The sequence below is a fragment of the Giraffa tippelskirchi genome, chromosome X, assembly GCF_054371585.1.
Source record: "Giraffa tippelskirchi isolate mGirTip1 chromosome X, T2T-mGirTip1v1.2.pri, whole genome shotgun sequence".
Taxonomy (NCBI): Eukaryota; Metazoa; Chordata; class Mammalia; order Artiodactyla; family Giraffidae; genus Giraffa; species Giraffa tippelskirchi.
Genome location: NC_137289.1, coordinates 5,659,555 through 5,685,565, shown reverse-complemented (window position 1 = coordinate 5,685,565; position 26,011 = coordinate 5,659,555). Strand labels below are relative to the sequence as shown.

The 26,011-nt window shown below is 44.0% G+C and overlaps 1 protein-coding gene and 1 pseudogene across 2 annotated transcripts in view; one reads left to right on the top strand and one right to left on the bottom strand.

The window, feature by feature from the left end:
- LOC145536642 (uncharacterized) overlaps positions 1–26,011 on the bottom strand; it is a 169,838-nt gene that overhangs the window by 16,479 nt on the left and 127,348 nt on the right. The gene's annotated exons all lie outside the window — the stretch shown is intronic.
- Positions 9,247–26,011, top strand: part of LOC145536644 (piezo-type mechanosensitive ion channel component 2-like) — a 79,646-nt pseudogene continuing 62,881 nt past the window's right edge. The window contains exon 1 of the transcript XR_014075942.1: positions 9,247–9,455. The product of XR_014075942.1 is annotated as a piezo-type mechanosensitive ion channel component 2-like (transcript). The remainder of the gene's footprint in view (positions 9,456–26,011) is intronic.

The window sequence follows — 26,011 nt, the reverse complement described above, 5'->3', positions numbered from 1 at the left end:
ATCATGGATCAAACACCATTTATCTGGCAAATTCTCTGCTCACTTCACCCTCCAACTCTTGAGAGGTTGTGGAGCCCAAGGGTGGAGGAGGTGTCTGAACTGAACCTTCCCTCCCAAAATAGTGTATGATGAGGGAATTTGAGAGGGAACATGGTCCCGCTGGGTTTTTCTCACAGTTGGGGTACAGTGGAGCTGATCCAGCAGCTGCTGGGGACTAACACCGTTCTGGCTTTTTCTTGCCCATTTACATGTAGGCCGACCTGAGTTTCTATTTTCTGAGAAACCCCTAATTTTGGGTTTTCACTCTAAACCCAATATAGATGGTATATGGTTGGGAATGGCGAGCCGTAGATGAGCTTGGAGGGATATATTGGGAGTGGTTAGCACAAAATATGTGGAATGTTTATCAGAAACAGGCCCTCAGAACTAAGTTGGACACCAGGGATGATAAAAAAAAAAAATTCAGTAACCCTATTGATTAATGTAAACCCTATTGTGTTTTATGTGTGGCAAGTTCTTTTTCAAAAATTCTACCTGCTCTGGGGTGATACTATGTCACAAGTGTTATGAAGAATTCATACACCAGAGGTTTACACTTTTTGAAAAAAGAATCGGTTGTCTTTCCCCCCAAATCTTTGAGGTATAATTAGAAACAGTGAACTAGATGCACACGAAAACCATAAACATCAACAACATGGTGTTGAATGAAGATGATTTTCAGCGGAAAAGAAATGAAATTGGATTTGTAACAGTATCATTTATGTACATTAAAAACACAAATACATAATCAACATTACACCTTTTGTAAGGGTCCATGTGTATCAGGGCTTCCTGTGTGGCTCAGATGGTAACGAATCTGCCTGCAATGCAGGAGACCTGGGTTCAGTCCCTGGGTCAGGAAGACCCCCTGGAGAGAGGAATGGCAACCCGCTCCAGTATTCTTGCCTGGACAATCCCATGAGCAAAGGAGCCTGGTGGGCTGAAGTTCATGGGGTCGCAAAGAGTTGGACGTGACTACTGAGTGACTAACTTAAGACTGAGTGACTGAAAAAAAACTAAAGTCTTTTTTTTTTTTTTAATGCATCTCAGACACTCCAGAGTGACATGCACATGGGAAGGAAGAGTGAGGGGACACAGGGGGCGGGGCTGGAGATGAAGGGGTTAAATGAAGTAAGGTAAAACCAGCAAGCAAGGAGCCGGCACCCACCCAGAACTGGGCTGTGGATTCAAGAGTATAATTCTCTCTGTGAACCTGAGGGCCAAGGATTCCCATGGCAGGAGCAAGACGAGTTGAACAGCAGGGCTCCCTGGGCACAAGAAAGGGAAAAGGAACCTACTGAGTTCATACTTCCTCCTGCATCCTCCTCCCCCTCCAGGTCAGTGACATCTGCTGAAGGGGCCAGGCCGCAGGGAATTTTTTCTGTAGGGGACTGTCTAGAGAATATTCTAGCCCATGCAGGCCAGTCTCACAACTATTCAACTTGGTTGTTGTAGCTTGAAAGCAGTCATAGACAATCCACAAGAAATGTGGAGGGCTGTTTTCTAGTAAAACTTTACTTAAAAAACAAGAGGCAGCCCGCATGTGGCCCATGGGCTGTAGGCAGCTGACCCCTGGCATGAGAGCTGACGTCCCCCCTCCTCATGGACTGCCCTGAGCAGAGCCTCCAAGATGCTACTGTCATTCAAAAATATGTCCTCAAGGACAGATGGAAAGACATCAGGGCTCATTTAAATTCGGAGAAAAAGAACCTGAGGTCCACAAGGGCTTCTATGATAATAGAATTTCAGACATCCTGAGCATTTGCTGCTGGGATAAATAACCCGTGGGCAGGGTTCACATCGTTTTTCATTTGATCAAGTCAAGAGTATGTTTCATAAGCAAGTGCAAATGCTCAAGAGCTTTTCTGAGTTTGTAGCAAGTAGCAGGAATTTATATCCTGTGTGCCCCAGCAGCATGGTACCAGGGGCTCCCTCTCCATGTTTCTCTGAGATGTTGGCCTAAGTCTTTGGGGTGTTCCTTTCAAGAACCCCTACACTGGACTGGAGGCTGTCTAGGCAAGAGCTAACCCCATGCCTGCAGCTCATATTAAGGGAACATAGGACAGAAGCATAAAGTCTTCAAAATGATCATTTCTACATGAATAGGCCAATCATGCACTGTAGGTTCAAGCATGAGGATCACCAGTGCAAAGCTTTTCAGATGCCAGCAGCAAAACGTAAACAAAATCATGTAGCTGACCTGCCTTTCACCTCTGCCCTGGTCCACTGACTTCTAGTTGCTAATTATCGTCTCGCAAGGCTCCTGTCCCGTCTCCTGTCATGTTTGACTGACAAGCATCTAAGCCTCTCTCTCATTACTGAGTGCCTGGCTGTTTCCCAGCAGAGGGCCGGCTCCCTCTGGCACTGGAAGGATAGCCTGTACCCTGATGTGCTGACGTCTTAATTCGGTCCTGCAACAGCGTTCTTATCCATGGCCATCCACTTGGTCCAAGTGAGATTTCCCCAGGCACCCCTTCCCCTGCATTTGGACTCCAGTCGGTACTGTCTTTCTGTGGCTCCAATACTTTACTTTCCTAAGGAGAGGCTGTAAGGCAGAAAAGCCCCCCTTTAAAGCCCGTATAAATTAGCATCAGTCTTAAAATTCACCCACAGTATTTCTCAGGAGTCCACATGCCAAGAGAAAGGTGAGAAGACTCATTATTATTAGCTAAGTGTGCTCTTCTGTTCGGCCCACCAGGATTTCAGTCCAGGGTCTGCACATACTGGTTAATACAGGGTGGGATTTCTCCAAGCCGATTTAGGGGGGAAAATTAATAGTCAAAGGCTCCATGGACCTGTTATTCCCATGTCTAGTTATAAATCCAGAATATTGAAATATTGAAACTTGTGCATGAAGGTAGTGCATTTTGTTAGTCTTGTTTGAGAAATTGCCCTTAGTGTGATTAACTGTACCTGATTTGAAAGTTCACTCTTAATGAGATTCGGAAACAGGAATCTGACTTCGTGCTTCCCCGTAAGTAAAACGATGCAAAACGTGTTAATCTCAGCTCACCCACAGGAGGCCTCGGGTGCCCAGTAAAAACCTGTGTTTACATTTTTGGCCTTGTGTCAGAGTGAAAGGAAAGACCGATTACAGCTGCTGAGTGTCCTCTGTCTTTCTGCCCAGACACAAAAAAGAGAACAAGATTGCTCTTGTTTTCTCAGCTCTGCAACTCTGTCTTCTTTCCTGCAGCAGTTCTGTAGCTGAGCCTTCCAGGTCAAACACCCAGGTAACCTCTTTGCCTTCATGCCTGCATTTCCCTGGAGGAGGAAAACAAGTACACCTTCTCCCTTCTAGGCGCCAAGGTGCCAGGGAACTCAAGAGAGACCCAGAGAGATGATATTCTTTCTACTTCTGGTGCGCATTCTGAGCATTTTGTTTAAAGGGTCAAGAACTTGACCTTTGACTTAGAAAACAAATTAAAATGTGTATATATTAGTCCCAAACACCTAATTAGCACCCCCCACACACTACCATCCTTTCCCCTTTAGTAACCACAAGTTTGTTTTCTATGTCAAAGATCAATCTCTTGACCCTTTAAACAAAATGTCCAGGACTTCCCTGGTGGTCCAGTGGTAGAGAATCTGCCTGCCAATGCAGGGGACACTGGTTCAATCCCTGGTTTGGGAAGATTCCACGCTGTGTAGGGCAACTAAGCTGGCACACCACAACTATAGATAACCAACAAGGACGTACTATACAGAACAGGGAGCGCTAGTCAATATCTTGTAATAACCTATAAGGGAAAAGAACCTGAAAAAAAGAATATATATATATATATAAAACAGAATCACTTTGCTGTGTACCTTAAACTAATACAACATTGTAAATCAAGTATGTTGTTGTTGTTTAGTCACTAAGTTGTGTCTGATTCTTTACAACGCATGGACTGCAGCACACCAGGCTCCTCTGTCCTTCATTATCTCCTGGAGTTTGCTCAAATTCATGTCCAGTGAGTCGATGATGCTGTCTAACCATCTCATCTTCTGCCACTCTCTTCTCCTTTTGCCTTCAATCTTTCCCAGCATCATGCCTCTTCCAGTGAGTTGGCTCTTCGAGTCAGGTGGCCAAACTATTGGAGCTTCAGCATCAGTCCTTTCAATGAATATTCAGGACTGATTTCCTTTAGCATTGATTGGTTTGATCTCCTTGCAGTCTAAGGGACTCTCAAGAGTCTTCTTTAGCACCACAGCTATACTTCAATTTTATAAAAAGAGAGGCTGATCTTCAATTAATTATAGTAATATAAATGTCTAGCTTTGAATGTTAACTGTATGTCAGGCCCTTTGCTAAGCACCTTCTGTATATTTTATCCTCACAACAACCCTGGGTAGGAGGAATTTCACATGGGGAAGCTGAAACAGGATAAATTAAGTGACTTGCTCAGATGTGGAATTTGAAACTGGGGAGCCTGGCCCCTGTTTCCAGCCTCTGTGCTACAGCAGGAAAAGGAATAGAAGAGGTACCACCCTGAGTCTCACCACTTTGTGGCTATGCAGTTCTCAAGGGAGACCAGTCTCCATCATCCTGTGTAGGATTTATAGAGTACAAACTAAAAATGCCTCCTGGATTAATCTTGGCAGCCCTCACCTTACTACCCTCCTCCTCCTGCAATCAGTCTCTGTCTGTTCAGGGAATGTTAACTCAGGTTATTATTAGCTGAAGTATAATTATAGCTATAAATATAAAATTCATGTATGTAAATGTATGAATACCTCTCTACTGCCCTTAATCTTGTCTACAGTGTTATCATGAAAGGGTGTTTTACTGTCTTCAACCTAATCTCTGATAGAACAAATTTTGTTTGGATTTAATGTATACAGGGCATAAATCCTTAGTACAACAGAGATCAGAGGTGGTATTTTTGTGTTTGTTTTTACAAATGGTTGTACCAGGTCTGTGAAAGAGATGCCACCAAGCCTTTCGTCAATGAATACTTTTCTAGACTGTTTTCCTGGTAGCTTTTTGGAATAATGACAGGTGTGTGAGATGGCCTGCTGAGACAGGGTTGCAGAAATGCTTTTGGAACAGTGAAAAACTAACTGCCCCCCCCCAATATGCCACAAACAGAAAACCTTGGCTCCATTAGCACTGTTCTCTAAGGGAGGTAACTGAAAAAAAGAAAGTGTTAAGTTGCTCAGTCATGTTGAAATCTTTGCGATCCCATGGACTGTAGCCCGCCAGGTTGCTCTGGCCATGGCATTTTTCCAGGCAAGAATATTGGTGTGGGTTGTCATTCCCTCCTCCAGGGACCTTTCTGACTTACATCAGAGGCCCAAAGGCAAGCTCCCACACTGACCAAACCCTAGAACAACTGTCAACAATAGTAAGAGCTGACCTCTACTTAAAGCTTTCTATAGGTCCAAAAAAGATCTTAATGACCCAGATAAGCACGATGGTGTGATCACTCACCTAGAGCCAGACATCCTGGAATTCAAAGTCAAGTGGGCCTTAGGAAGCATTACTATGAACAAGGCTAGTGGGATGATGGAATTCTAGCTGAGTTATTTCAACTCCTAAAAGATGATGGTGTGAAAGTGTTGCACTCAATATGCCAGCAAATTTGGAAAACTCAGCAGTGGCCACAGGACTGGAAAAGGTCAGTTTTCATTCCAATCCCAAAGAAAGGCAACGCCAAAGCATGTTCAAACTACTGCACAATTGCACTCATCTCACACACTAGCAAAGTAATGCTCAAAATTCCCCAAGAAAGGATTCAACACTATGTGAACTAAGAACTTCCAGATGTTCAAGCTGGATTTAGAAAAGGCAGAAGAACCAGCGATCAAATTGCCAACATCTGTTGGATCATAGAAAAAGCAAGAGGATTCCAGAAAAACATCTACGTCTGCTTTATTGACTATGCCAAAGCCTTTGACTGTATGGATTCCAACAAAATGTGGAAAATTCTTAAAGAGATGGGAATACCAGATCACTTTACCTGCCTCCTGAGAAATCTGTATGTAGGTCAAGAAGCAACAGTTAGAACCAGACATGGAACAATGGACTGACTTCAAATTGGGAAAGGAGTAGATGAAGGCTGCATATTGTCAACCTGCTGATTCAACTCATATGCAGAGTACATCATGTGAATTGTTGGGCTGGGTGAAGCACAAGCTATAATCAAGATTGCTGGGAGAAATATCAATAACCTCAGATATGCAGATGACACCATCCTTATGGCAGAAAATGAAGAAGAACTAAAGAGCCTCTTGATGAAAGTGAAAGAGGAGAGTGAAAAAGCTGGCTTGAAACTCAGCATTCAAAAAATGAAGATCATGGCATCTGGTCCCATCACTTCATGGCAAATAGATAGGGAAACAATGGAAACAGTGACAGACTTTATTTTCGTGGGCTCTAAAATCACTGCAGGTGGTGATTGCAGCCATGAAATTAAGACACTTGCTCCTGGGAAGCATAGCTATGACCAACCTAGACACCACAGTAAAAAGCAGAAACATTGCTTTGCCAACCTAAGTCTGTCTAGTCCAATTCATGGTTTTACCAGTAGTCATGTATGGATGTGAGAACTGGATCATAAAGAAGGCCCAAGGCCGAGGAATTGATGCTTTTGAACTGTGGTGTTGGAGAAGACACTTGAGAGTCCCTTGGGCTGCAAGGAGATCCAACCAGTCCATCCTAAAGTGAATATTCATTGGAAGGACTGATGAAACTGAAACTCCAATACTTTGGCCACCTGGTGCAAAGAACAACTCATTTGAAAAGACCCTGATGCTGGGAAAGATTGAAGGCGGGAGGAGAACGGGACGACAGAGGATGAGATGGTTGGATGGCATCACCGACTCAATGGACATGAGTTTGATTCAAAGGGTGTTCTCAGGGGTGACATGGCACAAGCATCCACTCATCAGAGAGACTGTTGGTCACAAGTGTCCTGGAGTGCTTTTACTGGACCAGGACCAAAGGTCTAGTGGACTTTTAATTGCTATTTCAGGAGGAAATCTGGAGTATGGAGTATGACTTTTTTTTTAAGTTTTTTTAGTTGCTAAGTCATGTCCAACTCTTGTGACCCCATGGACTGTAACCTGCCAGGCTCCTTTGTCCATGGGATTCTTCAGGCAAGAATACTTTAGTGGGTTGCCATTTCCTTCTCCAGCGGATCTTCTTGACTCAGGAATTGAACCCGGGTCTCATGCATTGCAGGCAGATTCTTTACCAACTGAGTTACGAGGGAAGCCCGTGACATTCGGGATCAAGGCAATGCCTAATTACCAGTGGGAGCAGAAGTATTTGAACATTATATAAGCCAGTACACTCTTATATGCTCCGTACAAGTGGAATTTCAGCCTTGAATAAATATATGTAATTGTTGCTGCTGCTAAGTCGCTTCAGTCGTGTCCGACTCTATGCGACCCCATAGTCGGCAGCCCACCAGGCTCCCCTGTCCCTGGGGTTCTCCAGGCAAGAATACTGGAGTGGATTGCCATTTCCTTCTCCAGTGCATGAAAGGGAAAAGTGAAAGTGAAATCGCTCAGTCGCGTCTGACTCTTAGCCACCCCATGGACTGTAGCCTACCAGGCTCCTCCGTCCATGGGATTTTCCAGGCAAGAGTACTGGAGTGGGGTGCCACTGCCTTCTCCGAAATATATGTAATAGGTGTTTGGAAACTGTAATGTCTCATAGAGTTTATTACAGGGTCCTTTCCAGTAAACACACACAGCTTTTGGTGACAAGATGTAAGGCGTCCAATATGTCACCAGCATCTATTCTGATATTTTCTCCTCCTACTCCATCACATGATCCCCCTCTCTGACCAATAGGACACATTCAGGGCCCAATAGGTTCTGCATTCTACCACACTAGCGTTTTTCTCGTGTTTTTCCTTCTTACTTGAAGCATCTGCATCCTCTTTTCTGCCTGATTGAATCTTCTGCATTCAGCTTGAGGGCACAGCTGAAACTCCCTTCATCAACTTTTCTTTGTCCATCTCAGGCCAGAAGCATTTCCCTGCTCCTGTGAGCTGCAGTGCTCATTATTCACACCCACTTGGACTGATGCTAAAGCTGAAACTCCAATACTTTGGGCACCTGATGCAAAGAACTGATTCATTTGAAAAAAACCCTGATGCTGGGAAAGATTGAAGGCATGAGGAGAAGGGGACGACAGAGGATGAGATGGTTGGATGGCATCACTGACTCAATGGAGATGAGTCTGAGTAAACTCCAGGAGTTGGTGATGGACAGGGAGGCCTGGCATGCTGCAGTCCATGGGGTCACCCAGAGCCAGACACGACTGAGTGACTGAACTGAACTGGCAATTAGCAAGACTACAACACAATATCTTTGCTTTTTTATATGTGTATCTAGTACTGGGTCAAGTCTTAGACAAAGATAGGGGCCCTGCGTCCTACTGATAAGGAGTAAAAGCAGTGGCTACCCCTTTGCTGAAGACAGATTGATCTGGGAGGTGAAGGTTCACAACCATCTGGATGTTAAGGCCCTGTTGGAAGAGTCTCGCTGCCAGGGCTCTACTATTCCTGCCTCCTGTATTTTTGCCCAGCACCTATCATAATGAACAAAAGTTCTAGACTTTAATGATGAATGTGCCAAAGAGAGGACAGTGTAGGGGCAATTCTAGTTCAGTGATGTTTGACTTGTAGCAGAATACAGAGCCTATTTTGAAGTTCTTTGGTGAAAACCATTTCTGGAAATAGTGATAATGATTTGGGGCCAGGCTGTGAAGGGAAGGAAAACAAAACAAAACAAAACACCCTGTGGGCTGGGGAAGGGTGGTGGTGGTCTCCACTTCCTAACTCACATGGTTGAAGAGTTCAGGTCCAGCCAGGAATACAGTAAAAAGGGATGAAGCGGGACTCTTCAGCCTAAAGGGAGTACGGAGATGGGCCGGGCAGTGGGGTGAGTTTGGTGTTGGATGCTGGGAACCCCGCACCTGTGGAAGAGAAGGTGCTGAAGGTTCAGGGAGTGGCTGTGGAAGCCAGGTGCGCAGGCTGAAGTTTGCCGCGGCGAGGGCAGGGCGGAGCGGGGGCCGGGCGGGGGGCACCTGGGCGGGGCGAACCTGGGCGGGGCGGGGGAGGTGCGCGGGGCTGAGCCTGGCGGGGGCAGAGGCTAGCAGCGCGTCCCACGCCCGAGCCGCCATTGCGCCCTCTTGCTTCCTGGCGAAGACGCAGGCGGCACGCGAAGGCGAGCGCGGGGAAGAGCCGACGGCGCCATAGCCGCCGTCAGGGCATGAGGACGGCCGTGGGCTCCGCCAACAAGCAGACGCGGAGCGAGAGCCCGGCCCTGGCTGCGGTGGCGGCCGTGGCGGCGGGGGACGGCGCCCTGCGCCGCAGCCCCAGCGCCAGCGAGCCAGGGCGCGAGCAGCTGCTGGCGCCTCCGCGGCGCTGCTGCGGAGCAAGCTCATCCTGCGGAGGAAGCGTGGCGCCGCTGGGGGCCGGGTGAGTGGCCGGGTCCTGCGCGGCCGGAGTGGGTGTGGGAGGCGCGGCCGAGGGGGGCATCTGGAAGTTGGGGAAGTGCTGGGAGTGGAGCCCTTGTGCCGGCCTAGGCAGAAGAGGAGCCAGGGAAGGCGGGGTCGGGGGGTGCCCCCAGCGGAGCGGCGGTTTCCCTTTCCCCTAGATGCACCTGACTTAGCCCACGCGCGCCTGGATTCTAGCTGCGGGACCCTGAGCATCGCCTGAAGAAGGTCAGCTTGCCTGTCCCCAGAGCGAGAGCTGGAGGTTTCAGGTGCCTAATGGCCGGCCTTGTCCCGACAAGGAGCCCAAGGCCGCATTCGCGGGACCTCAGTTTGCATGAGGCAGGAGATGTGTGCATTGCTGTTGGACGCCTCGTCGCAACTTTGGGTACCGACACTGGCTTAGAACCCAACGAGGGACGCTCCTCCACCAGAAAATCCTACGCAACACACCAGCAGGAAGTCAATATTTAAGATTCTGGGGGCGTCGCCGAGAACTAAGCTTTGGCACTGACACTGGCTCTGGCCGCCGCCATGGCGAAGGACAGAGGCTGGAATTGGAAGTTCTGGGGCGAGCTCTAGCTCCTGGGCTCCCCAGTCGCCAGCACTTAGTTCTCAGCGATGCCCCCAGAATCTTAAATACTGACTTGCTGCTGGTGTGTTCCATAGGATTTCCTGGTGGAGGAGTGTCCCTCTTGGGTTCTAAGTACATCTAATGGCCGGAGCGGGTCAGACATGTGTTGTGGTGAAGAAAAGCGGGACGGCCTGGGATCTCTCATAAGTCACTCAGCAGGCCCTGCTGACTTGTCGGGTGTCCCTGCTCACCAGTGCCTTGGGCACCTTTGAGGGGTTTTACTTAGCTTGTAAAAATCTTGCATCATTAAGGAGACTTTACCGAGAAGGTACCACCAGGTAGATATTTTGGTCTGTAATTTAAAAAATAAGTCTTAGTTGTCTGCCTTAAAAGACCTTGCTGGGGGACTTTCAGCTCTTGAAAGATAGGTTTGTGAAACTTGAGAGTTAGGGAGAAACACTGGGTTTGGTATGGCTTCCTTTGGGCAGGAAAGGATCTGAACTGACATTGAGTCTTCGGCCTTTCTACGCTGTGTTCCTCCTTCCGTGAGAATTCTTCCCACATAGAGATGACTGTCCATGATCGACCTCAGAAGGATGCTTTGAGGATTAGGCGAGCAGTAGTAGGACATCTTTAGGTCAAATGACCAGGGGAGTTTAGGAATTACCCGCATGTGGAGTACAGGGTTGCCTGCAGAGAAAGGAAGGAAATGTGTCCCAAAAATGTGATAGCTCAGTAAACACAAAAATCAGACTTAGAGACTTTCCAGGAGTCTATGGGGAAAGTAAGTCAAATTGTATTCCTGTTAGCCTTGACAGTTACTTTTTCACTACACAGAATACTGACACCATGAGGGCAGCCAGGCAGTCTGTGAGTAGGATTGCCCAGGGTTTCTGTGTAAATAGATCTGGAGTGTTCATCTGCGTAGAGACTTGTGTTTGCCCCTTCCTGGGATGATGTTGTGGTGTTCCTTGCCAAAATACACATTTACTCTAATTATTTATTCTGAGTGTGGTTACTTCAAAGAAGGTGTACTTTATTAGCCCTTCTTTGGTTCTAATACTGCATTAACTCTCCTTGCGACATTCCAAACACATTTCATAAGTGCATGGCCAGTTTTTTTTTTTTTTTAATTGGGGGAAGATTGTCAAATTTTCCAACACTGGAAACCCATAATTTTCAACTGTTTTCCCTCTTTGGCTCTGGAACCACCTTTGTGATTGTGGAACCCTCCCATCAAAGGAGTTGGAAAGGGTTTGGAAGAAAGAGAAAAATAGGTGAAATATGTATTAGTTTGTCCAGGCTACCGTAACAAAATACCATAGACCTGGTGGCTTACATAACAGAAATGTATTTTCTCACAGTTTTGGAGGCTGAGAAGTGCAAGATCAAGGTGCCAGCATGTTTAGTTTCTGGTGAGAACTCTCTTCTTGGCCAGTAGACAGCCACCTTCCTTCTGTGTCCTGATGTGACCATTCCTTGGTGCCTGTGGAGGTAAACAGATCTCCCTCTCTCTCTATTTTCTTTTTTAAAGTGAAATATAGTTGACATACAACATGACGCTAGTTTCAGGTGTACCACATACTGATTGGTATTTGCATACATTGGAAAATGATGATTGTAAGTCTAGTTACCATCTGTTCCCATATGATGTTATTACAGTATTATTGACCATTTTCCTTATGCTGTATATGACATCCTCATGGCTTATTTATTGTATAACTGGAGGCTTATATCTCTCAATCTTGTTCACCTGTTTTGTGGCACCGCCCATCACTTGTTTATTCTCTGTATCTTTGTCTTCTTCCATTTTGTCTTGGTTTTTAGATTCCACATGTAAGTGAGATCATTCAGTATGTCTTTCTCTAACTTATTTCACTTAGCATAATGCCCTCTAGATCCATCCACGTTGTCACCAATGGTAAGAATTCTTTTTTTTTTGAGTGGCTGAATTATCTTTCATTATATGTATATACCCCATCTTCTTAATCCATTCCTCCATCAGTGGACACTTCACTTACTTCCATATCTTGGCTATTGTAAATAGCATGGCAGTGAACATAGGGGTGCATATATCTTTTCCAAATAGGGCTTTTGTTTACTTTGGATAAATACCCACATGTGAAATTCCTGGATCATGTGGTAGTTCTATTTTTAATTTTTGAGGGAGCTCCATACTCTTTACCATAGTGGCTGTACCAATTATAACCTTAACCAACGGTATGGGAGGATTCCTTTTTCTCTGTATCCTCACCAGCACTTGTAGTATGTTGTCTTTTTGATGATAGTCATTCTGACATGTGTGAGGTGATATCTCATTGTGGTTTTGAATTGCATTTCCCTGATGATTAGTGATGTTGAGCATCTCTTCATATGCCTGTTGGCCATCTGCATGTCTTCTTTGGAAAAATGTCCCTTCAGGTCCTCTGCCCATTTTTTTTTTAAATTGGGTTATTTTTGTTTTCGTTGTTGCATTGTATGAATTCTTTGCATATTTTAGATTGACTCCTTGTTGGGTATATCATGTGCAAATCATTTACATATTCCCATTCAGTAAGCTGCCTTTTCATTTTGTTGATGGATTCTTTCACTGTGAAAAAGCCTTTTAGGTTGATGTAGTCCCTTTTGTTTATTTTTCTTTTGCTTCCCTTGCCTGAGGAGACAGATCTAAAAAAAGTATTGCTAAAACTGATAGCAGAGTGTATTGCCTATGTTTTCTTCTCGGAGTTTTATGGTTTGCGATCTTATGTTTGTAAGTCCTTAATCCCTTTTGAGTTTGGTTTTGTATATGGTGTGAGAAAGTGGACCGGTTTGTTTCTTTTGCCTGTAGCTTTCTAGATTTCCCAATGCTATTTATTGAAGAGGATGTATTTGCTCTGTTGTATATTCTTCCTTTGTCATAAATTAATGCACCATATAAGCATGGGTTTATTTCTGAGTTCTCTATTCTGTTTTTGTGCCAGTACCATACTGTTTTGATATAGGTACTGGCATCTGTGTGTCTGTTTTAGTACCAGTACCATACTGTTTTGATGACTGTAACTTTGCTATATAAATTGTTTGAAATCAGGGTGTGTGATACCTGGAGCTTTGTTCTCTCTCTTAAAACTGCTTTGACTGTTTGGAGTCTTTTTGTGTTTTCATATACATTTTAGAATTTTCCTTGCTCTGATCCTTCAATCTCTCTCTTTCTTATAAGGCCACTAATTCCATCATGGAGACACCACCCTCATGACCTAGTCTCACCCTTAGTACCTCCCACATGCCCTCCAAATGCCATCATCTTAGGGCTTATGGCTTCAACATATTATTTTTGGGGAAACACAAATATTCAGTCCATAACAAGTGTTTGAAGGAAAGAGAAAAACACAAGCAGTGTGTATCAAACCAGTGGGTGACTTGTAAACACCTGGGGTCATGTGGTTAATGCTTTGGTTAGGGCAGTGATACCAATGCAAGTAAATCATGGCTTAGCTCTTTCTGTGGACCTTCAGGTTTGTATGTCATGAGCTGTACTTCCAGATCACAGTTGAGTGATTATAGGGACAAGTTTGTACAGATTGATTACCACTGGTAAGAAAGCAGCTTTGTGCATTACACAAGTTGGTAGGAAAGTATGCAACTTCTGTATTGACTGAGATCTGATTTAGGAAATGTGTGTGGCCCTTGCCCATGCTGCCTTGGGCTCTCACAGATCTTAACCATCTGACATTATCTGTCATCAGATAAGCTCTTTGTGGGTTGTGTTATCCAACCCAGGTGACTTGTAGGCTGTCTCTTACTGGGAAAAAGTTAGCTGACATTTGGTTTTTGCTATAGAACTCCTGGTTCCTTGGTTCAGTCACTTATTGTCATATTTAATTCAGAATGCAAGCTGATGAAGACTCTTTGCACCTCTTTAGGCTAAGTGGAATGACTAGATTTTTCTTTAGGGGAGGACGTTAACTACATCCTAAAAAAAATCACTGATAGGATAAGGCACGGATTGAACTTACACCAAATCCATTTAATTGTTTTTTTTTTTTTAACTTTGTGTTTTGGACATTATGGGAGAATAATATAATTACTTCCTACCTTTGGCAGCTATTAACATTTTACCAATTTTGTTTGACTTATTTCTTTTCTCCCCCCTTTTCTTTTGTGGGGAACTGGTATACTTTAAAACAAACTCCTAAATATTACGTCATCTCACTCATTAGTGTTTCAGTTTACATCTCTGATAAGGACTTTTTTCTTTAAAAAAAGTTGTGTGCCTTTCTTGCCTAAAATTTTGAATAATAATTCCTTACCACAATTCCCATATTTAATTTTTCTCAGAGATGTCTTTTCACTTATGATTGGTTGCAACCAGAAATTAAGGTCCACACATTGTGTTTGGTTGTTAGGTTTTCAAATCTCTTTTATTTTATAACAACCCCCTCCCCTTGCTTTCTTTTTTCATGCCTTTGATGTGATGGAGATAGCAGGTCATTTGTCAGGTAGAATGTCCTCTTCTGAGGTCACTTCTTACTTGTGATGTTGTTTGATTGATTGATTTTCCATGTTTCCTGTAATATCGCAGTGAGATGTAGCAGCTTGATTAGATTCAGACTTAAGAGTGAGCATTCTTGGTAGGTGTTACTGTGTATAATCTGTTGTATCACATCCCTAGAGACTTGATGCCTGAATGTGTCCCTCTTTGAGATACCGAGAGTGATTAGTGGATTCAAGTGTGGTCAACTTACCTTTCTACCTTTCACCTAATGATTGTAGCATCCTTGATAGTTGTAACCTAGATCCATTTCATCAGAGGTCACAAAATGATGCTCTAGATCTATCATTCCTCTTGCATTTATCAGTTGGAATTCTGTCTATAAAGAATTTACTCTCAAAAAGAAAAAAATTATGCTCATGAAATACTTGGGTATTCTGAAAAAAAAAATGACTGTATAGGAAGGAGAGGGGAAAGGCTTGTTTTTTTCCCTTTTATCAATTTTCTGAGTTATGATTTACTGCCTTAACAACCAGTGAGTTTTTTCTTTTTCAAGTATTAGTAAGATCTTGTAGATCTTAATGTATTTGTTTCAGTCCATTGAAGGACTTAAGGAGATCAGTTCTGAGTGTTCACTGGAAGGACTGATGTTGAAGCCGAAACTCCAGTACTTTGGCCCCCTGATGCAAAGAACTGACTGATTTGAAAAGACCCTGATGCTGGCAAAGATTGAAGGTGGGAGGAGAAGGGGATGACAGAGGGTGAGATGGATGGCATCACCAACTCAATGGAGATGATTTTGAGTAAACTCCGGGAGTTGGTGATGGACAGGGAGGCCTGGCATGCTGAAGTTCATGGGGTTGCAAAGAGTTGGACACGACTGAGTGACTGAACTGAACTGAATGAAATGATGTCTCTTACACACATTATATTTTAAGGTTTTGATCTGAAAAAGTCAACACATATATGCCTTATCTAGGTAGTATCATCTTTCTAAAATTAATCTACTATTGAAAGCTTGTTGCTGAACCATGAAAGATTCCAGGATTCTTGACCTCTGGAGGAGAATAATTGAATCCGGCACCTGAGACGAGGCTTGATCGCTCAGAGCTTTTGTGTAATAAAGTTTTATTAAAGTATAAAAGAGATAGAGAAACCTTCTGACATAGACATTAGAAGGGGCAGAAGGAATACCCCGTGCTAGTCTTTAGCTGGGTGTTATATAGCTACTAGCAGTCTGCTAATTAAAGAAAGGAAATGTCTCAAAACTCAAGAGAATGGCACCAGGCCCCTCACCCACAGGATGCATTTTGAGATAATCTTGGCACCAGGTGAGTCATCCCGGGCCATAAAACTATTGACATGAATCTTGAAGAAAGGCAGATTTCCATGCAAATATATAGTTTCATTAACACAGATTAGGAGAACAATGTATGAGTATAACATACTGGTTTGTCAAGTTGGCTCTGAGCCTTTATGCAGGGAACTGACTTGAAGACAGAGTCTGGGATAAATACATAGCACATTAACATAGCTTAAGTCAAACATTTCCATAAGAAAATACATTGGGCAGCTCAAGGTTTGAGAAAAGTTAAGTTCAGGTGGAACCAGGTGTCATTATGGCAACACAGAGTTTTAAGAGAAACCTCTTTTTAAATTTGTATAGAGAAGGGGAAAAATAGTTTGTTTCTTCCTGCTGCTTAAGAGAGAGGGGAAAAAAAAATGTCTGACGCTTGCAGCCTATCTCCTCCGTTTGGAGACCCCTGGCCTTCCTGCCTGTTACCCTCTCACTATCAGATAAATTCTACTCCTGTTTTTGTAGGATGTGTGTTTGTCATTGGAATAAAATTAAAAAAAAAGAAGGATTTCAAAGAGATGGAATACAATCCACATGTTTTAAGTTAAACCTGAAGAAACCCTGAGATATTTGGAAAAGACTAAATTAATAGTTTTAAGTTGTCAGTTTTTCACTGAGGAACCCGTTTGTGGGTTTGAAATTTCCTGATGTTTCATAAGTGCAAGCAGAAGTGAAATGATGTAAACCGACTCTTCCGGTAAAATAAAAAGAGATCAAAATTCTTCATGGATCAAAGAATATTAGCATAGATGTAGTGAGAGATTTTTTAGTAAACTCCAGAGTTATAGATTATTCAGTATCCCTCACTGCATAAACTTTTAGAGAGCTAAACTTCACAGAGCTAAAGTTCGTGTTCATTTTGGCCATTTTATTAAGTGTCCAGGTCCTTGGATAATGCCTATCAAAGTGATTCTTGGTTTAAGATCTATGAATTAAGATATGTTTTTAAAAAGACTTAGATAGAATTCATATACCATAACATTCACCCATTTGAGGAATACAACTCAGTGGTTTTTAGGTTGTGCACCCATTACTACTCTCTAATTCCAGAAACCTCTCATCAACCCAAGAAGAAACCTTGCACCTATGAACACTGTACATCCTTCTTTCCCTCTCCATGCATTCCTAGGCAACCACTAATTTACCTTCTGACTGTAGTGAATTTACCTGCTTTGAGCATTTCATCCAAACAGAATTACATGATGTCCTGTGTCTGACTTCTTTTTGTGTCTGACTTCTTTTACTCAGTGTAATGTTTTCAAGGTTCATCTATGTTGTAGCCTATGTTAGGACTTCATTCCTTTTCACTGCTGAGTAATATTCCATTCTTCCACTGTCTTTTTAATGTCTGATGAAAGTCACATCATTATTAAAAACTTGATAAATAATGGTATTTTAGTTATATTATTAATGTGATAGAAAGCATTTATTACACTTTGCCAGATTCAAGTCTTTTTGAACTTAGTAGAAATGTTATCAGTGATACTTTTTACTGTTCCTGAATCAAAAATCCTTTGGGTAGGTCTTAATCAGGCATTCCCAGAGCCAGAAGGAGAGATATTTTAACTATAGGTGTTTTCTGAACAGCTTGCTACCTTACCCACAATGAGAGCTGAATTTGAACCAAAAAAAGTAGGTGTGAGAGGAAGAACCTGGAAAAATTATTTGATACATTGCATCCAGATGAGATTCCATAACCCAGTTATATAATGTTATATATTCTGTATATAATAATGTTTTGACATCAAAATTTTATTTATTTTCTCTTGAGTAATAACTCATACCATGGCAATGTAGAAAATAAAATATTATCTCTGTTTTTAAAAAGGGTTTTTCATAAATAATAAGTTCTCTTTATCACTGAAAGTATTTAAATCACAAGATATATTACAACTGATCAGAGTTTTCAAACTTGAGCTTACAAATATATAGCTTGCCTGTGCCTGCAAATACTGTTTGGTGCTGAGTGGTGTTGTAGAAAGAACTATGCTGGAGGGTGTCTAGATTAGGATGTGAACACATAATTTCTTCTGATCCAGGGTCTTGGTCTTTCCATTTTTATTTAAAATAGTATTTTCAACAAAGGTCAAAACAAAAATGAAATGTGAAGTGCTAAGACTGTATTCCATTTTTCACATTTACAAATTAATTTACTGTATGTGGAGTAGCCTCTCCTATAAGTTATAGACAGAGACAGTGAGAAAGACATACAGACTTAAAGCACACATACACATCATACATCACAGACACACACACACACACCACACATAGACCTCACACACACATCACACATCGTGCACACACACATCACACATCTCACACACAACACACACATAGATCACACACACATCACACATCTCACACACACAACACACACAGATCACACACACATCACACATCCTACACACACATACCACACACACACACAACATAAACATCACACATCTCACATGCACATCACACATGTCACACACACATCACACACATACACATGTCACACACAAAGCACACACACCACACACACGCACCACACACACATCACACACACACACACATATACCTCACATATGCACATGTGCAGAAGCTTGTACTTGTGTTTTCTCCTCCTTCCCAGGCCAGGATCCACATTACTTAGACCCTTTGGATGGGTCCTATGTTGGTATCCTGTGCTGCCTTCCTCAGTGGTGAAAGTAGAGACCAGTCAGATCTGGCCTCTTGACATGTCTATTAAAGGCCATTACCTGCAGTGCAGTCTTGGAGAGTCAGACCTGCCTTTCCTAACCTCACAGCCAAATGTGTGGGCTTCCAGACACCGTATATTCCTAGAGATCATTCTATTCATCTGCAGTGCTTTCTGCTGTTCCTCTTCACAGAGATATATCTTGAACAAGTCCAAATCTATCATACTGTCGTTCTTTCCTTTTTGATGCCCATATAAAAACTCTATTGTCTTCCACTCGGGCCAATATAATAGAAATCTAACAGTAAACTTTATTACTAACAAGTTAAATTCTACTTTGAAACTTATTTCCACAAAAGTGAATGTTCCAGTGTGAAGTTCCAGAATTTTTGAGGAAGTCACCACAGAGAAGGGAGATACAAAAGAATGAGTTGGAGAAGGGATGTTAGCTCCACGGGTACCTTGGGAGTGAGCCTATGTAGAGAAATCACCACTGTCTCCTAAAAACCAGCGATGCTGCAAAGCATCGGTGCACCAGGTCTACAGAGTATTTTTTGGTTCAGCTTCATGTGCAATATTTAAAAATCATACATTCTTGAAAAGGGAGAAAAGAGGAGAGCAAGCGAACTTCAGAGCTTTGCAAACTAGTTTAGTCCAAGGTTGACACAGATCAGGTTTTCAGCCTGGAGCATTTTTTAGTGACTAAGTTATATAAACTCTTGAAACACCCTGTCCCCGTGGTAATGGAAACACTGACTTTCCATTTGGGGCTGACTTTGAAGGAGGAAACAGACAGAACAGACTCCATCTTGAAAGCAGGACTCCATCTTGGGCCGAACTGTGGACTTGGAGCTATATGCCCAGTATCTATGGAAACAATATACCAACTGGAAAACCAGACCCCCAGGATGGAAGAGCCACAGGGCTCGTACCTAGACTCTCTGTGGCCTAAAGAATACCCTAATTATCTGTATAATCGAATAGAATCATGAATTCTATTATGGTTATTGAGGTATGACCACAGGCCTATTGATAATTGTCCACTGTTAACTACCTAAGCTTAAGGCATGTGAATCACGGGTTCACTTTGATTGTATCTTTTGTTTTTCCTTTGTTCAGACTAGTTTCAGAGAATTTGGGGAGGTGGGTTTGAGCCGGTACAATTACAGTATATAAGGTTTTCACAAAAACTGGTCGGGGTCCTTGGCTAAGAGGAAACTCTGCCTTGGGCCCACCGGTGTACTAAACTGCACTCCACTATCTACATTGTCCTTCTGAGTGAGTTTGTTTCCCAGAATGCATGGCTACAACAGCTTCACCTCTTTAGTGTTACTGTTTCTCTAGCATTTGCAGTTTTGATTACACCATCCAAGCTGTAAACACAAACTCAGCTGTTTTGATATCCCACATTTGAAATTCTGCCTTCTTTTGGCATCTGTATATGTAAAGTAGCAAAACTTCAAATGAAAAGGCACAGAGTGCCTGGGCTGGCCGCACTGTGCCGTTTGAATATCACCTCTGTGTGCCTGACTTTGTCAAATTAAAATGAAGGAACCCAGACACATCCGGGTTCCCCATCTCACTCAAGTGGTGTTCAGACTCCAAACCACCGAGTGCTCATTTATACGTGTTTAATTTGGTGTTCGTAACGACTCCTCATTCATTATCATGGTAATCCAAGTCTATGCCCCGACCAGTAAAGCTGAAGAAACTGAAGTTGATCAGTTCTATGAAGACCTAAAAGACCTTCTAGAACTAACACCCAAAAAAGATGTCCTTTTCATTATAGGGGACTGGAATGCAAAAGAATGAAGTCAAGAAACACCTGGAGTAACAGGCAAATTTGGCCTTGGAGTACAGAATGAAGCAGGGCAAAGGCTAATAGAGTTCTGGCAAGAGAACGCACTGGCCATAGCAAACACCCTCGTCCAACAACACGAGAGAAGACTCTACACATGAACATCACCAGATGGTCAACACCGAAATCAGATTGATTATATTCTTTGCAGCCAAAGATGGAGAAGCTCTATACAGTCAGCACAAACAAGACTGGGAGCTGACTGTAGCTCAGATCATGAACTCCTTATTGCCAAATTCAGACTGAAATTGAAGAATATGGAGAAAACCACTAGACCATTCAGGTATGACTGAAATAAAATCCCTTATGACTATACAGTGGAAGTGAGAAATAGATTTAAAGGACTAGATCTGATAGACAGAATGCCTGATGAACTATGGATGGGGGTTCGTGACATTGTACAGGAGACAGGAATCAAGACCATCCCCAAGAAAAAGAAATGCAAAAAAGCAAAATGGCTGTCTGAGGAGGCCTTACAAATAGCTGTGAAAAGACGGGAAGCGAAAAGCAAAGGAGAAAAGGAAAGATATTCCCATTTGAATGCAGAGTTCCAAAGAATAGCAAGGACAGATAAGAGAGCCTTCCACAGCGATCAATGCAAAGAAATAGAGCAAAACAATAGAATTGGAAAGACTAGAGATATTTTCAAGAAACTTAGAGATACAGAGGGAACATTTCATGCAAAGATGGACTCAATAAAGGACAGAAATGGTATGGGCCTAACCATACAGAAAATATTAAGAAGAGGTGGCAAGAATGCACAGAGGAGCTGTACAAAACCCAGATAATCATGATGGTGTCACCACTCACCGAGAGCCAGACAACCTGGGATGTGAAGTCAAGTGGGCCTTAGGAAGCATGACTACAAAGAAAGCTAGTGGAGGTGATGGAATTCCAGTTGAGCTATTTCAAATCCTGAAAGATGATGCTGTGAAAGTGCTGCACTCAATATGCCAGCAAATATGGAAGACTCAGCAGTGGCCTCAGGACTGGAAAAGGTCAGTTTTCATTTGAATCCCAAAGAAAGGCAATGCCAAAGAATGCTCAAACTACCGCACAATTGCACTCATCTCACACACTAGTAAAGCAATGCTCAAAATTCTCCAGGCCAGGCTTAAGCAATACGTGAACCGTGAACTTCCAGATGTTCAAGCTGGTTTTAGAAAAGGCAGAGGAACCAGAGATCAAATTGCCAACATCCAATGGATCATCTAAAAAGCAAGAGAGTTCCAGAAAAAACATCTATTTCTGCTTTATTGACTATGCCAAAGCCTTTGACTGTGTGGCTCACAATAAACTGGAAAATTGTGAAAGAGATGGGAATACCAGACCACCTGACCTGCCTCTTGAGAAACCTGTATGCAGGTCAGGAAGCAACAGTTAGAACTGGACATGTAACAACAGACTGGTTCCAAATAGGAAAAGGAGTATGTCAAGGCTGTATATTGTCACCCTGCTTATCTAACTTATATGCGTAGTACATCATGAGAAACGCTGGGCTCGAGGCAGCACAAGCTGGAATCTAGATAGCCGGGAGAAATATCAGTAACCTCAGACACGGAGATGACACCAACTTTATGGCAGAAAGTGAAGAAGAACTAAAGAGCCTCTTGATGAAAGTGAAAGTGGAGAGTGAAAAAGTTGGCTTAAAGCTCAACATTCAGAAAACTAAGATCACAGCATCTGGTCCCATCACTTCATGGCAAATAGATGGGGAAACAGTGAGAACAGTGGCTGACTTTATTTTTCTGGGCTCCAAAATCACTGCAGATGGTGATTGCAGCAATGAAATTAAAAGACGCTTACTCCTTGGAAAGAAAGTTATGACCAACCTAGATCGCATATTAAAAAGCAGAGGCATTACTTTGCCAACAAAGGTCCATCTCGTCAAGGCTATGGTTTTTCCAGTGGTCATGTATAGATGTGAGAGCTGGACTATGAAGAAAGCTGAGTGCCAAAGAATTGATGCTTTTGAACTGTGGTGTTGGAGAAGACTCTTGAGAGTCCCTTAGACTGCAAGGAGATCCGACCAGTCCATCCTAAAGGAGATCATTCCTGGGTGTTCATTGGAAGGACTGATGTTGAAGCTGAAATTCCAATACTTTGGCCACCTGATGCGAACAGCTGACTCATTGGAAAAGACCCTGATGCTGGGAAAGATTGAGAGCAGGAGAAGAAGGAGACGACAGAGGATGAGATGGTTAGATGGCATCACCGACTCAATGGACATGGGTTTGGGTGGACCCCGGTATTTGGTAATGGACAGGGAGGCCTGGCGTGCTGCGGTTCATGGGGTTGCAAAGAGGTGGACACGACTGAGCGACTGAACTGAACTGAACGACTCCTCTCCCTGTCTTAACAGTCATATGCCCTCAACCTGTTACGGCAAATGCTCCCAGGATTCCTCAGGAATCTGAGCCATGAGTCTGGTTACAATGGTAGCCTTTATAAATATTCAGCCATTGAAAGTTCTCTCCTCCAAGAGCCCTGTGAACAGCCACTGGCAGCAGCAAAGATTGCTTCAGACCAACTCAGTTAGTGCTTGGCAGCTGGTGGGTTTGTTAAAGATGCCATTGTGCAGAAGGGGGACCTGATGCCCCACCCCTCCCCCTTCACTTCCAGGTAAGTGAGGAAATCGTGGGGGGCACCTCTGTAAATTCTCCTCAGACACGTTTTGTATAGCTTACTAAAATATTTTCATTCCATCAAAAGTGGACTGTTTCAATCATGTCCTGCCTGAGCCTGTAGAAGCAGTCTGTCTGCCTCTGTGATGGACCTGTGGGGGTGGGGGAGCAGGGGTGGGAGGGGAGATGCAGGGCCGGTCTGGATGCTGCAGGGGCTGTGCTGAAGCAGGCTGTTTATTGAAAGAAATGTTTGCTCTCTGGACTGTGAAGGAAGCTTTGCGGTGATGACAGCTGCTCTGTATAGAGCCCCTCCTGTCATTGTATCCCTCTTCTAATTAACGCCTCCCTTCTCCTTGTTACAAATGGGCTCTGGTATCCTTTGTATAGAGCACTCCATGCACAAGGTCCCATTCAGTTTAGAGTAGACCACAGCCGTGCAGGCTGGGCCTCAGGAGGTGAGCATCTGCCCTCTTCCAGGCTGGATCCATCTGGAGATGGGGACCCAGATTGTTCCTGCACAGAGGCCAGTCTCACAGCCAAGTCTCGCTGCTGCAGAGCTGGGCCACCCCATGATCTCTCTTCTCCGGGAACTTACAGTGCCTGGTCTGCATGTGTGGCTGAGGTGGGGTGAGGAGGGGTGGAGGAGACAGGGAGGAGGGTGGCTTTGAGGATGGAGATGGAGAGCTCAGCTGAGAGGGCGAGTGAGTGGCCAGAGCCACTGTCGTGCAAGCCAGAATCTTTTCTGCTCTCCCTGCTCCTCATTGTGGAACCCCTTGTTTATCAGCAGTTTCGGATTTTTTTCTCCACTGCACTTTCTGCACGCATGCATGCATGCTTAGTCACTAAGTCATGTCCGACTCTTTGCAACCCCATGGACTGTAGCCTGCCAGGCTCCTCTCTCCATGGGATTCTCCAGGCGAGAGTACTGGAGTGGGCTGCCATTCCCTTCTCCAGGGGATTTTACTGACCCAGGGATAGAACTCGGCTCACCCACATTGGCGGGCTGATTCTTTACCATCTGAGCCACAGGGAAGCCCATTGCACTTTCTAAGACTCTGGATTAGTGCAGTTTCAAAGGGTTCAAGTTACACTTTCTGGTGTTCAGTCCACGGTTTTCTCTTCTTTGGAGATTTTTCCTCATAATGAATTGCAAATTTTCTTTGTTTCATTCAGTTGCTGGGGTCATTGTTAAATCTTTTTTCTCCTGAGAGTCAGACCCCTCAGATGAGCTGCTTTCTTCTCCTGTAAAGGGAGGGGTACCTAGAGTTCCAACTTTTCTCATCCCAAAAGTTTGGAAGCCACTGACCAAGAGGTTATTCTCGGCTTCAGAGGTACTTTCTCCTGCTGCCCTTCAGTCCTCAAAGCATGAGGGTTCTAGTGCTGTGACTCAGCATCTGAAACCTCAGCAGGTGACAGGAACACCAAGGGCCAGTCATGGGTCTGGAAGTTGGGCATCCCATCCCGATGACATGGGGTGAGCACAGAGTAAGTGAGGAACATACCTTGGGTACCCTGCTTCCCAGAGCCCACGCTGATTTATCTCTGGAACCTCCATCCTTGCTTGGTGCATCATAAATCGTGCTGCTCGAAGATAGATGCTGAGGTTTACAGAGTCATTTGGCGGGTCTGTCCTCCTAAAGTCCATTTCTTTATGTTCTTCTTTTATGTCTTCACTGGGCAAGGTACTGTGGAAGCGAGAGCTGATGCTTATGAAACAAGAAACAAAATACTTTAAAGGACACTCACCTCCCTCACTCTGAGATCCATTTTCTGGCCCCTGTCTACTGCCTGCATCCTTGTGAGCCCTGACCAGGGGTCTCTGGAGGGCAGCATCTGGCAGTGTTGGCTTCCTCTTGGCCCTGTCACGCTCCTCTCCTCTGCCAGCTCCTGAAAGCAGGATCTGCCCCAAGAGACAACAATGAAAACAAAAACCCAGACCTGGTTGTCAGCTTTCTCCTGGCCATCTGTGCCAGGGTGAGGACCACTGTCTGCTTTTCTCTTAAGGGAAGTAGTTTAAAAGCTTCTGGATGGTATGCACACCTTCCTTTCACATATAAGAGAAATTAGCCTTAAGTAGGATTTCTCACAGCCCCCGGTAGTGGAGGCAGATCGCTTTTTCAGCTTGTTGCACATGGATGCACGGGCCCACTGAGAGGAGATTGACGTCCAGCAGCAGGGCAAAGGCCCCTCAGTCTGGACCTGACCTGTGATTGGTGGACCTTGGTGGAGAGCATGCTGAAAGAGAACTCTGGTAACCTGATATAGATGAGTCCACGCTCCTAGAATGATGAACACAATTTTTACTGCCCAGAGCTAGACCCAGCCGGGGCGGGATGGGGTGCGAATAGGGGTGGAGGACTCTGTGGGGAAGAGAGATCCCATCAGGGTGAGAGTCTTGCAGGCCAGGGCTGCTTGGTGTTCTGGTTCACTTGCAGTGATGGCTGTTGAGCACAGTCTGCTTTATCATTTATCAGCATTTCTTCCAGGACAATATCTCATTTTACAGAAGAAACATTTTTCATGAGAATTTTTATACTATATACTATATGAGTGAACTTAGGACCTCAGGGGACTGTGGGGAAGTTGTTCTTCTTTGTGCCTGAGTTTCCTGGACTGTAAAGTGAAGGTGATGTCACCATCTCGCCAGGTGGCTGTGAGGTCCACAAACACAGGCCGTGCACTGAGTATAGTGCCTGCCCCATAGCAAGTGGTCAGTGACTATAAATTATTCTTACTGCTATTGTTAAAGTTTCTGTCATTATTAGAGGGGCAGAAATAACCCAGAACCAAATTGTACACAGTCACATGGGTGAAGCTTGGCGGAAGGATGACAGAGATGAAATCAGACAACTTTTTTGTTTGGGGACCACTTTTCCGTGGGTGGGTCCTCACCTTCTGGGCCTGTGAGTGCAGCTCCAGGGTGGGGACGTCCTCTCCCTGCCCAGCCCAACTCCGTGCCCCGGATGCACATCTCCCTT